Below are 12,151 nucleotides of genomic sequence, written 5' to 3'. Positions count from 1 at the left end.
CAATTAATGTTGGTCTGTTGGTCTTGCACTAAAAAAAAAAAGAAATCACAGTAAATGGTTATTTTTTATTTGCTTCAAACCTTTTGTATCCCTATTTATACTGTTATACATGCATTTGAGCATGAAATATTTTAGGTTACTGCACTATAAACATATTTAAAATTGCAGTTTTATCATATCTGGTTAAGTGCACGGTCCTATATGTGGCCCTGTGGTAGTGTCCATGAAAAATTGTGGCCCCCTGCAGCATTTAAGTTGCCCATCCCTGTTCTAATTGTTTGAGATGTACCTGTGTAGCTGTATGTAGCTGCAGTGAGAGCAGGCTTACCGACAGGGGGCGCTGCTGTCTCCTCACAGAGTCCAGCCCAACAACAGCTCAGCAGCCTTCAGCAGCAGGTGACTGTCCGCGTCTCCTCTCACCATTTCTCACACCAACACGGCTCACTCTTTATTTTCTGCGTCCTGAAACTTTTCCGTCGACACAGTCAAAGTGGATTTTTAATGAAAGAAGCTCCACGCGCATTACTTCATGGCTCGACTTTGAAAAAAAAAAAAAAGAAAGTGTGTCGGATCGATCGGAGAGGCCAGGTGAGTATCAGCACAGAGATTACACCAATAAGCTTTCAGACTCTGTAACTAACAGGACGGCTATGTGTGTGTGTGTGTGTGTGTGTGTGTGTGTGTGTGTGGACAGTAATGCTGTGGTTAAACTATACTGTGACCTCAACATAACACGTAGGCCTACAATTTGGCGAAAACACATGAATCATTTCCGTCAGGTTTTTATGCTGCCTGTGTGATTTGTATCAGTATTTTCGATTTAAATGGTGCATGTTGTATTCTGGACATGCAATGATGACATATTATTCTCCATTTAAAGCCACCTGTTGTTATGTTGCTTTAGAGCTGTCTTCGAACCACAAATTGCCCCCAATTAAATCAGAAGGGAATCAGAAGTTTAGGTGGAAACATTATAGCCATGTTTCCACTAGAGCAGGGGTCTCAAACTCAAATTACCTGGGGGCCGCTGGAGGCAGTATCAAAATGACCAAAAAAAGACACAAAATTACTAATAAAAAGACACAAAATGACCAAAAAAGACACAAACTGACGAAAAAACACACAAAATTACTGAAAAAAAACTAAATTACTTAAAAAGACACAAAATGACAAAAAAAGACACAAAATGACCTAAAAAGACACAAACTGACCAAAAAAGACACAAACTGACAAAAAAGACACAGAATTACCAAAAAAGACACAAAATTATGACAAAAAGACACACAATGACCCAATAAAGACACAAAATTACAAAAAAGACACAAAATTTAAAAAAAAGACACAAAATTACCAAAAAAAAGTAATTAGAGGGACCTTCCACACACAACACGGTAAAATTCATATAAAACTCACATTAAACTTTCATATCAAGGTGGGGGCCACAAATATCATCACAAGGGCCACAATTGGCCAACGGGCCACGAATTTTAGACCCATGCACTAGGGGGAAAAGTGGCCGACGGGAAAGTGTCAGGCCACGCCCTCTCAAAAGTCCGTTCACTCTGCGTGTCTCCATTACAAGTTAGCCCCCAGAGGGATTTAGAGACTCCAGAGGTGATGTATGGTTTTCGCATACATGGTGATCACATACGCGACGGATTATCCACGGGAGATGCAGCTGTGGCCATAAACAAACCAGCATGGCTAATTATGCACAGCATCTCTGCTGATCATAAACATAGTGATCGTGAATTAACCGGCATCGCTAACTGTGCACAGAGTGTCCGGTGCTTGTTGTAAACAAACAGCGATCACTAAGTGAACACCTCCTGCAGCAGCAGCACATACACACTGTACTGCTACAGAGCTAACTATTAGCCTATTAGCAATTTGCAGACTGGACGCTAAGGGGTTAACATCCCCTCCGGCTCTGCAGCTGGGAAAGACTGCTGCAGGAGGACTGTACCTTCGACTCGTTCTTATTAGGAGCCGACGACCCCCACGGCTCCTTAGGAAGAGTAAGAACGGGTCTCCAATAGAAAAAGTCACTGGATTTGTCTCCAGTCATTTTCAGAAAAAGGGTCACAGGGAGAAAGTGAATTAAAATACTGGGAAAACAGTGGCTTAAAGCGACAGTGTAGACTACTGTATTTTTCCATTTTAATCATAATTTTGATCAGAATCAGTCCTATACAAATGCTGTTTAAATAATTAACTTAAAGTAAAGATTTTCATACAAAACACAGGATGGAAATCAATTGTGAAACAGCACATGTACTAATATTATTTTCTTTAGTGTATAGAGTAATTACTTGCAATTACTAGTTATTTCTATAAAAAGTAATGATGAAATTATTATCAACTTAACAGAATTGTTTACTGTGCTGTATTGCCATATACAGTACCATTAAAAATCACAATGTTTAACAGTTTTTTAATTCTTACAGGAAACAAATCAGTACTGTAAACACAACTAAAAAAATCAGTGTTTAATAGTTTTTTATTGTACAGTATAAAAAACAGTACTGTAAATAAAAATACAGTAGTTCTACTGTAAATAATAATTACAGTAAGTTACTTGTTAATTTCTGCCAATAAGTCACTGTAAATTCTTTACAGTGCACAGTTTGGTGAGATTTGGTATCAAAACTACTTACTTAAATTGAGGCACAAAGACTTTTAGATTTTGACACAAAAACTATATGGTTAAGTTTAGGGATATAAAGCTACTTGGTAAGTTTCAGGAAAATAGTGAGCTGTAAGCTTGTGGCTATTGTTAGCAGAAACTAAACTATAAGCAACATTTTCTCTCCACCTCTGAATCTAAACATTATTAAAACATTTTTTTATTGAGTATATTGTCAAAATCTCTTTAAGACTCTTTTTAAGAGGTTTGTCTCCCTCTTCTTGGTCTTCAGAGTCTCCCATGACAGGCTAGATTGTCTAAAACCTGAAAACAGACCACTTAAATTAAAATATGCTGAAAAATTTTTGTGAAAATTGTCCAAAAAACAAACAAAAACAGCCTACCCCAGCTTTAATCAGAAAATAAAATATTTAAACAGAACAGATTTGTACACTGAATGGTCACATACATGTTTGATTTACACCTGTAAATGCCATGTGTGCACACAATCGCTTAGAAAATTTTATTTAAAAAAAAAAACCTGAAGTGTTTATTGAACCTGCTGACAATAACAATTCAATATCAATTTGCATATATTAATTCTATTTTGTATCATATTTGATACATCGGGTCTTTTTGTGCAATTTGTTGCTCACAGTTTGCTTTTCTTGAACTCACAAAAACATATACAACCTAGACTTTGGCTTTCCTTTTAACATTTTCCTCAAACATGCAAAATATTTTTCTTCCCCATATAACTCAACATCAAACATCTGCTGATATGAAGTTTTCACACAGCAACGACTGATCCACCAGTGGAACCTGCTTATCATTTTTGCTACATCTGGTATTTTTGTGCAATTTGTTGCTCAGTTTTAAAAAAAATCTTCAACACATGTATGCATCAGGTTTTTCAGGAAAAAAAATATCACATCAACGATGTAGAGGTCTCAAAAACTTTTGTATCAAATATGATACACTTGGTTTTATAGGGTTAAGTTGTTCCTAAGTCCAACCAAAAATGAGGCCTGCTAATACTACTACACTGTAGAGAATTTACTGTGATTTTTACAGTTACTTATTGGCAGCAATTAACAAGTAACTTATACTGTAAACTAAAAACAATTAAACACAGATTTTTTTAGCTGTGTTTACAGTACTGATTTGTTTACTGTAAGAATAAAAAAACAGTTAAACATTGTGATTTTCATTGGTACTGTATATGGCAACAGGCACAGTAAACAATGCTGTTAATTTAATAATAATTTCATCATTATTTTTTTATAGAAATAACTAGTAATAATCTATACACTAAAGAAAATAATATGAATACATTTACTGTTTTACAATTGATTTCCATCCTGTGTTTTGTATGAAAAACTTTACTTTAAGTTAATTATTTATTTAAACAGCATTTGTATAGGACTGATTCTGATCAAAATTATGATAGAAATGGAAAAATGCAGTAGTCTACTTTACTTTTCACAGTACTAAACTGTCTGCTGTGTTTTTTCTACAGTAATGTTTTGACTACTGTAATTTTGTCACAAGGACTGATTTTTATTGTAAATTATACAGCACTATACTGTAAAAATCAAACACAGTGATGAACTGTGAATAATACAGTAAATAACTGTAGATTTCACAGCGATTATTTACAGTGTACCATTCAACTAGAAACCCTTATATTTATTAAATCTGCTGCATTTAAATCTGATGCTGTTGTTGCTGAAACCTCTTTGAAGAAGCTACTTTTATAACATGTCAAATACAGAAAAGCGTACAGATGATCTCCCTGACTGATTGAGTTTTTGGTAGATAATCTTTGTGTGACTCCACCTGAGTGGGTTTTTGGTGCTGACGTGGGTTTGGCCTTGTTGCCTGGTTACGCCCAGCCACTGGTGCAGACCTGAGCGTGGTTTAATCTCGTGAGAGGGCAGCCCCCCCTCCTTCCCCTCTTCTATCCCTCGACTCAAATTCCCACTCGGCCTCCGGGGAGCTCGTCTGTGCGTCACTGCTCCGGTCACAAAGACCTTCGGAGAATGCTTCTAGTCAGCCCTGTTAGTCCACGGCAATATGTGAAATATGTTCTGCTGCTCCTCACCGTCATCACAGTGATTGTACAGTCATTGATCACACATGTGATAAGAACACAAAGCAAGAGCTGCTTGTTAACAGGTGATAAAGGCTTTCACAATGGACCATATGAGCGTTTCCTCACACGTTCTTTCCATGTTTGAATTGATAGTGTTCGTACATGTTTTAATTATACATTTCACACTGTTATGGTGTTTATTTATACCAGTAAGCCAATGGGGCATGATGAAGAGAAGATTAAGAACAACAATTTTGACAGTTTAGATCAGGGATGGGCAACTGGAGGCCCGGGGGCACATGAACAATAAACTGGACTGGAAGCAACACACTGAAGCTGTCCACAAGAAAGGTCAGAGCAGACTGTACTTCCTGAGGAAGCTTAGGTCTTTTAATGTGTGTAGCAAAATGTTACGTATGTTTTATCAGTCTGTTGTGGCAAGTGCCATTTTCTTTGCAGCCATCAGTTGGGGCAGCGGCGTAAGGGCTTGTGACTCTAAAAAGCTTAACAAGCTGATTAGGAGGGCTGGCTCTGTGCTGGGGACTGCTGTAGAGTCCCTGGAGGTGGTGATGGAGAGAAGGATGGTACAGAAATTGTTGAGTATTATGGACAGTAACACACATCCCTTGCACAGTCTAGTGTGTAAACAAAAGAGTGTTTTTAGTTGGAGGCTACGGCAGCTAAGCTGCAAAAACGACAGATTTAAGAATACTTTTTACCTACTGCTATTGCACTTTATAATGACTCCCCTATAGAATATGTATTTAAACTTTAGCTTAAGCAGCTTATACTGTATGTATACATCAAACTGTATTTTTGCACATGTATATTTGCACACCTGTTTATTTACACACCTGTATATTTGCACACTTGCTGCAACTGATATCTATGAGTAACAGCTACTAATGCACATGGACCATCCATTCCACTTTTTCTATCCTAGGCTATGTATTGTGGGCTCTTGTTTTGTATAGGTGGAATATGTATGTATACATGTGGTGTGTTGTGTTGTGTGTATGTTGGCTGCTGGAACACCTAAATTTCTCTGCTGGGATGAATAAAGTATAGCTTATCTTATCTTTATCTTATACGGCCCGCACCCTCACTTGAAGTGGCCCTCAGTACAACTACATGCATTTGAGCATGAAATCTTAAAAGTGCAGTGTAAAAATGCACAAAATTACTTCTTGCAATTAATGTTGGTCTGCTGTTCATGCACTGAAAAAAGAAATCACAGTAAGTCGTTATTATTCTTTATAATAACAGTTGTGCAAAAAGAAACTGCAACTATGATAACAAGCTTCAGATCTGAGGTAGTGCAAAAAATAAATAAACAAAACAAACAATAACAATTAGAACAATATTTTGAGGTTGTATGATGTGCACAATATTAATTGTTGTTTAACTGTTAACCCCTGATTCTAGTCTTCATGCAAAGCTAAGCAAACTAAGCTAAGCTAAGTATGCTGGCTAGCTTCAAATTTGCTGCTGCAGGAGGTGTTCACTTAGCGATCTCTGTTTGTTTACAACATGCACCAGACACTGTGCACACACTAAAAACTGTTCCTACTGTTTGTTTAAAAGTAGTGCAATAAAAATACAGATGTTTTCCCTAAAGCCTGATTTCCACCGGGCGCGTTACTGCAGCGTCACGTCACGTCGTGTATGCCGTTGCAAATAGGTAACACTCTAATCAAAGAGAGCATTTCCACCGGGCGCGTAGCGTAACGTTACAGCAGCGTCACGTTACAGCAGCGTCACGTCAGCGTCTCTACGCGAGCATTAGGTAGGACTTCTATTTCTCCGCGAGACGCTGCCAAGACAGGAAGTCCGACTCAGAATCAGCGTAAAACACTTCCGCCCCTTTCAAAATAAAACACAATACGCAGTTCATGCAGCCTAAAACTACTTCACATCAACGTTATGTTATGAACGGGGCACCAGATCGGCAATCAATCAATCAAAGGGTCTCAGAGGATCGGCGACACGGACGACAAGAGACTGATTGTTCAAGTGGAACATCATACAATCATTTATGACATAACATATTGTTTTTATAAGGATAGATGGTCAGATCAACATATCTTTCACCTCAGAGAAGCAAAATAAGTTGGTTTTTGTTGTTGTTGTTTACTCTATACACACAGTTTATCCATAGACGGTATAAATAGAGTTTAAAGTTTATCACGGGATCTTGCGGTCTCCCGTATGGTCAGGATTATCGCGTGATCTCGTTATCTCGCGTGTATACGGCCGGCTCGCTAAGCTGAAGTGCTGCTGCTGTAACGCGCCCGGTGTGAATTGACAGACGCAGCAAAAACGCTGTGGAGACGTGCTGCTGCTGTAACGCGTCCAGTGGAAATCCCCAGTAACATGATGAATAATCGTGATTACAGTATTGATCAAAAATATCCGTGATTATCATTTTGGCCATAATCATGCAGCCCTAGCATGATGCATTTTGGTTGCTTATGATCAATAGTGCTCCTCCTATTCGTCCTCACTCTGCAAAATAAGAAAAGCTGGGTGAACTCAAAATTTCAAGGCAACAAACTTCGATAAAATTTTAAGTTGGACAATTAAACTAAATATTTTAAGTTTTGTTTTTGAGTTTGCTCAACTCTGAATTCAGATTTTTGTCAACTCAACTGTAAATTGTCCTAACTTATAATTTACATTGTAATAACTTTTAATCCTTACTTCTGCTAACTTCTGCAATGTGCTGAATTGGCACGATAGTAACGCCGCTATGAAATGTCAGCTAATGCTGCGACCACAATTTTGAGTTAGCATTGATACGCTAATGGCTACTCTTGTAGCTGTAACAAGCAGCGTCGCTAGCATCAGTTAGCCGCTAGCACCAGTTAGCCGCTAGCTTTCGCTAATGACCGAATTTCCCGCATTTCACAACAAAGAAATAAGAGTTAGCAGAACTATTGTCCCTTGTTGTGAACCCCAACCTAAAGATATAAGTAACAACAACTCACCAACTTGTTTTTGAGCAGACAACTGTCTTCCTTTGTTGTACTAACTTACATTATTGCCCTAAATGTCCATAATTTATATTTCCAAGTTTTACCAACTTAAATCACTGTTTTAGGCTAAAAAATACAAGTTGGCTTTTTTTGCAGTGCAGGGCAGGATGTCTCTGCATCTTGCAGGTCATTCCCCCTTGCACATTGACTGACTGACTAATGTCATCCTGTGTAGGATCTCACTGACTGTTATAAATTCCCTTTGTGACCAGCAAATACACCCTATTAATCTGTTAATTTGTTAAATATAATTGAGGATATTGATATTGTTGATTTAAACAGGTTAATAATTTTATTCAGGCACTTTTTAGTTCAGTCTGTTTTTGAGACGGGCAGTTTACAGGGCAGCTATGTTTACATTCAGGGGTCCTTAGAGACAGCGTGTGTTGAACAATGTGTGAGTGTACTGACCTGCTGTTGAAAAAAGTTTCACATAAAGATATTAAACGTCACAACGGTGTCCTTATTCCCTAACCGGACTACGCTCACGGGTGAAGAGTCCCAGCACAACAGTTTCCCCCTATAGTTCTTTAATACTGACACTGTTGGAACTGTTATACTGCAGCAGTGGGATATTTATAGACACGTGCTTTGAACTGTCCCACATGATATGCGGCTCAGCTGACACAATTAGACAAAGCAGCTCCGGGTCTCTGTGGTGCATCTGTGCAGCATCAGGGGGACGAGTGTCTTAATAAAGCCATTGTCATTAAATTAAATTACCTTCCTTTACCGTCCTCCTTCAGTCAGCTGGTTCCTGTGGGTGAGATATGCACTCATGTGTAATGGGTTGGCTGGGTTGCACTTGTATGTTTTAATTAATATGTTCCTATTGATCAAATGGGACTGCTTAAAATAAAACAGTCAATGGATAGGATATATAGGTTATAATGGCAAATGCTCCTAAATCTTCATATTTATTATAAGTGGAAAGAAAGCATGAGTTATGTACATTTCAAAATCGTCCTTTTATTTCTGTGTCATACATTTGTCTCTCTGGCTCAGTGCAGGACTGGGTGTTCGAAAATTTTATTAATGATACTTTACCTGAGTTTCAGTACTAATACCTTTATGTTTTACCCCTGATGCTGAACATGTAAAATGTCATTAAAATAAATAGATGCACGAATAAATAAATGAATGACAACTATAAACCTATAATATCCAGGACAGGTAATGAAAAAAATTGATATGGCAACATATCGTGACATACTCCTTGCTAATGTGTCTATTGATGCAGATGATAGACAGATAGATAGATAGATAGATAGATAGATAGATAGATAGATAGATAGATAGATAGATCAATAAAACCTAAAAACAAACAAACCTAATTAAAACAAGCAAACTCACTCTAAAAATGAATTAAAACTAACTGAATTTGAAAACAAAAAATCACAACGAAATTAAAACTCAAGAAAAATCCCAAACTATTATAACCTCGGTGCGCAGACGGTAGAAAAAAACTAAATGGTATTCTGAACTCTTGCTCCCACCACCATCCCGTGTATGGAGACACAGAGAGCTCTCAGACCAAAGGACTGGCCCTTTACTGGTTTCACTGGAATGTGGTAATGAATGCAAATGGAGCAGAGGCCTGACCATCTTCAGCCGCAGCAGATTTGGCATGCCAACATTTTCCCTAAATGATGAGGAAGCTGGTGTCAGTGGACTGGTATTCAAACACTGTGGGGACTCTCACGGTTGTGTTTGCTCTCTGCTGAGAGGACTAATGAACAGTTTTCTATGTTTGCTCGAATCTGTCAGAGTTTCTGATGAGGTTAAACACACATTCACCATCTTTTATGTTCACTGCAAATCTGACTCCCTGGTGTTGAAAACCGATTCAAATGAACCCTTTAGAGTTTGGGACTATTTTGTTAGTTGTTGACTGTTTTTCATTCTGCCTGTTTATCACATAAAAAATATTTACCATGCCATGTTGGTATCATTTTTTTCGGCACAACCTCACCTATACGACCTGATCATTATTTTTTTCATTTTGACTTACTGGATCAACATTCTGAACACAAAAAATAACACACCAAAAACACACACATTTTTGAACCAAAAACACACACACAAAACACACACTTTACATTTTTTTTTTTTTTACAAAAAACACAAAAAGAATTACAAAAAATCCCACATAAAATCCATGCAAAAACCCCACAAGAACACGCATAAAACCCCCAACAAAAAACCCCCACAAAATATACAAATAAAAAAAAAAAATGTCTTTAATTTTTAAAGACCCCAGCAAAAACTTCGGTAAAATCATGTTACACTTGGTCATGGTGGTTTTCACTTTTGCTGAAAAAGAGTTGACGCGCTAAATGGGACATGGAAACTTCTAGAAAAGCCAGAAAACTAGAGGGAAGCTGACAGCAGAGCTTAGGTTTAGGTTTTAGGTTTAGTTTTATTTGCACAGTTAGAATTACATAAAATGACAAAGATAACATGTAGTGTAAAGTGCAGAGAGAGGCAGAAAACCCAGATGGGCTTATTTAAAGTCTCCACCTAAAATTTCATAGTTATAAGAAAGTAATAAACTGATAATAGAAAAAAAACATATGTATAACATCAACAAGTTATAATGACAATAACAAAAACAATAGCTTGATGCTGCTTCGTTTTAACGTTGTGACGTCATGAAGAAGTCGTGCTCCGGTGCTTTCGTGGACTCCAGAGGGTTAAGTTGTTTGGTTTGCCGTTATGGTTTGGTTAATAATGTATTTATTTTCTCCTTCCAGATTAACGCTGGTCACACAGACTGGGACCACGGTTTCTGCTGCTTGAGGTCTAGTTCCACTAAGGTCAGTGTCTCTGTCAGTAGACTGGCTCCCATTGAACTCACCACCAGTGTCCCCAGCCTTTACTGTAATTGAGAGCAGGATCAAGTTTCAAACATTGCTTCAACCAGTCTATTCATTATTAATCACCCCACTCCAGTCTTTCATACCTCCAGTCAGACTGTATGAACTGTCTGCAGGTGCTGCCCTCTGGTGGTAGAAACAGAGTGCTGCAGCAGCAAGGAGGCTTTTACATTTTCATTTTGCTGCCATGTAAATAAAGTCCAAACAAACAGCTAATTTGCAAGCGGCAATTTGTTTGAAATTAAACTAAAGAGAAGTTTTTTGTTTTGAAGGAAAATGGTAGTTTTCATTACTTGTCAGTACACTACAAGAAATGGTTTCTAAAAACAAGATGAAAAAAACTAAATCTGATGGAAAAATAAGAAATTAACTCTTAAAACAAGAAAAAATGATCTAACACTTCTTAATCTAAAGTTTATATATATAGACTAATATATATACTACTATAATACTAATACATATATACATATATATATACATATATATGTATATGTATATATATACATATATATGTATATGTATATATATATGTATATATATACATGTATATGTGTGTATGTATATATATGTATATATAGACATATATACATATTAGCAAATAAATAAATAAAAGAGAAGATGTTATAACACTAAGATGCATGAGTAGAAAAATCTCTAAAAATGGTTCAAGTAAATGCCAAATGAAAAAGATAAGTCTTAAGTTTGCTCTTAAAAATATGAAGCATCTCTGATGGCCTCAGGTCTTCAGGAGGCTGTTCCACAAACGTGGACCACAGTGAGAAAACGACGCCTCACTGTGGGTTTTTGTTCTAACGTTTGGTATTATTAAAAGGCTCCCAGAAGACCTGAGGGACCTCGAGGGTTCATAGGATAAAAGTAAATCAGATAAATAGGCTGGACTAAGACCATTAAGAGATTTATTAACCAGGAAAAGAATAAAATCGGTTCTGAAACGCACAGGTAGCCAATGCAGAGACTTTAAATAGGTGTAATATGAGCTCGATCACAGAACACTGAAGAGTAAAATCCACTACAAAGAAGTGAGAAACATAGAATGGCCATTCTCAACATAGCATGGGCTCGGCTTTACTGTCATACCCAATTTATGCAATTCCAAAACTGTTAAGGGACCCCAATTTACAGAAATCTTCAAATACAATAGGCAAAAAATAACACATTTGTCACTTCATTAGAAAAACTGCATGGTTTTTGCCTCAAACTGCGTGTAAAGTGGGTATGTGTGTTAAGGAGAGACCTGTAGGTGCCCTTTTTATTAAGATATCATAAAGTCAGAAGTCAAGGGACCCCTTTGAGAATGGCCATGCTATGTTTCTCACTTCTTTGTAGTGGATTTTACTCTCCAGTGTTCTGTGATAGTATATTTCCTCCACATGATGGCAGTGTTAAGCAGTCTATCGTCTCTGTTTCCCAGGTTTAACATGCCCCTTCATAGTGCGCTGCCGACTGTACATGTTTGGACAAATCACCATCTTTGATACATCATCCAGAAACCTCTCTC

The 12,151-nt window shown here is 37.4% G+C and overlaps 1 protein-coding gene across 1 annotated transcript in view; it reads left to right on the top strand.

Annotated features, from left to right (window-relative positions):
* Positions 1-382: 382 nt before the first annotated feature.
* gng12b (guanine nucleotide binding protein (G protein), gamma 12b) overlaps positions 383-12,151 on the top strand; it is a 45,080-nt gene continuing 33,311 nt past the window's right edge. Inside the window, exons 1-2 of the mRNA XM_059341452.1 lie at positions 383-588; positions 10,510-10,572. The gene's annotated coding sequence lies outside the window, so the exon portion shown is untranslated. The remainder of the gene's footprint in view (positions 589-10,509; positions 10,573-12,151) is intronic.

The sequence above is a fragment of the Centropristis striata genome, chromosome 9 (genome assembly GCF_030273125.1).
Source record: "Centropristis striata isolate RG_2023a ecotype Rhode Island chromosome 9, C.striata_1.0, whole genome shotgun sequence".
Taxonomy (NCBI): Eukaryota; Metazoa; Chordata; class Actinopteri; order Perciformes; family Serranidae; genus Centropristis; species Centropristis striata.
Note: the sequence above shows the minus strand (reverse complement) of the source record. Positions and strands in the feature narration are given on the sequence as shown.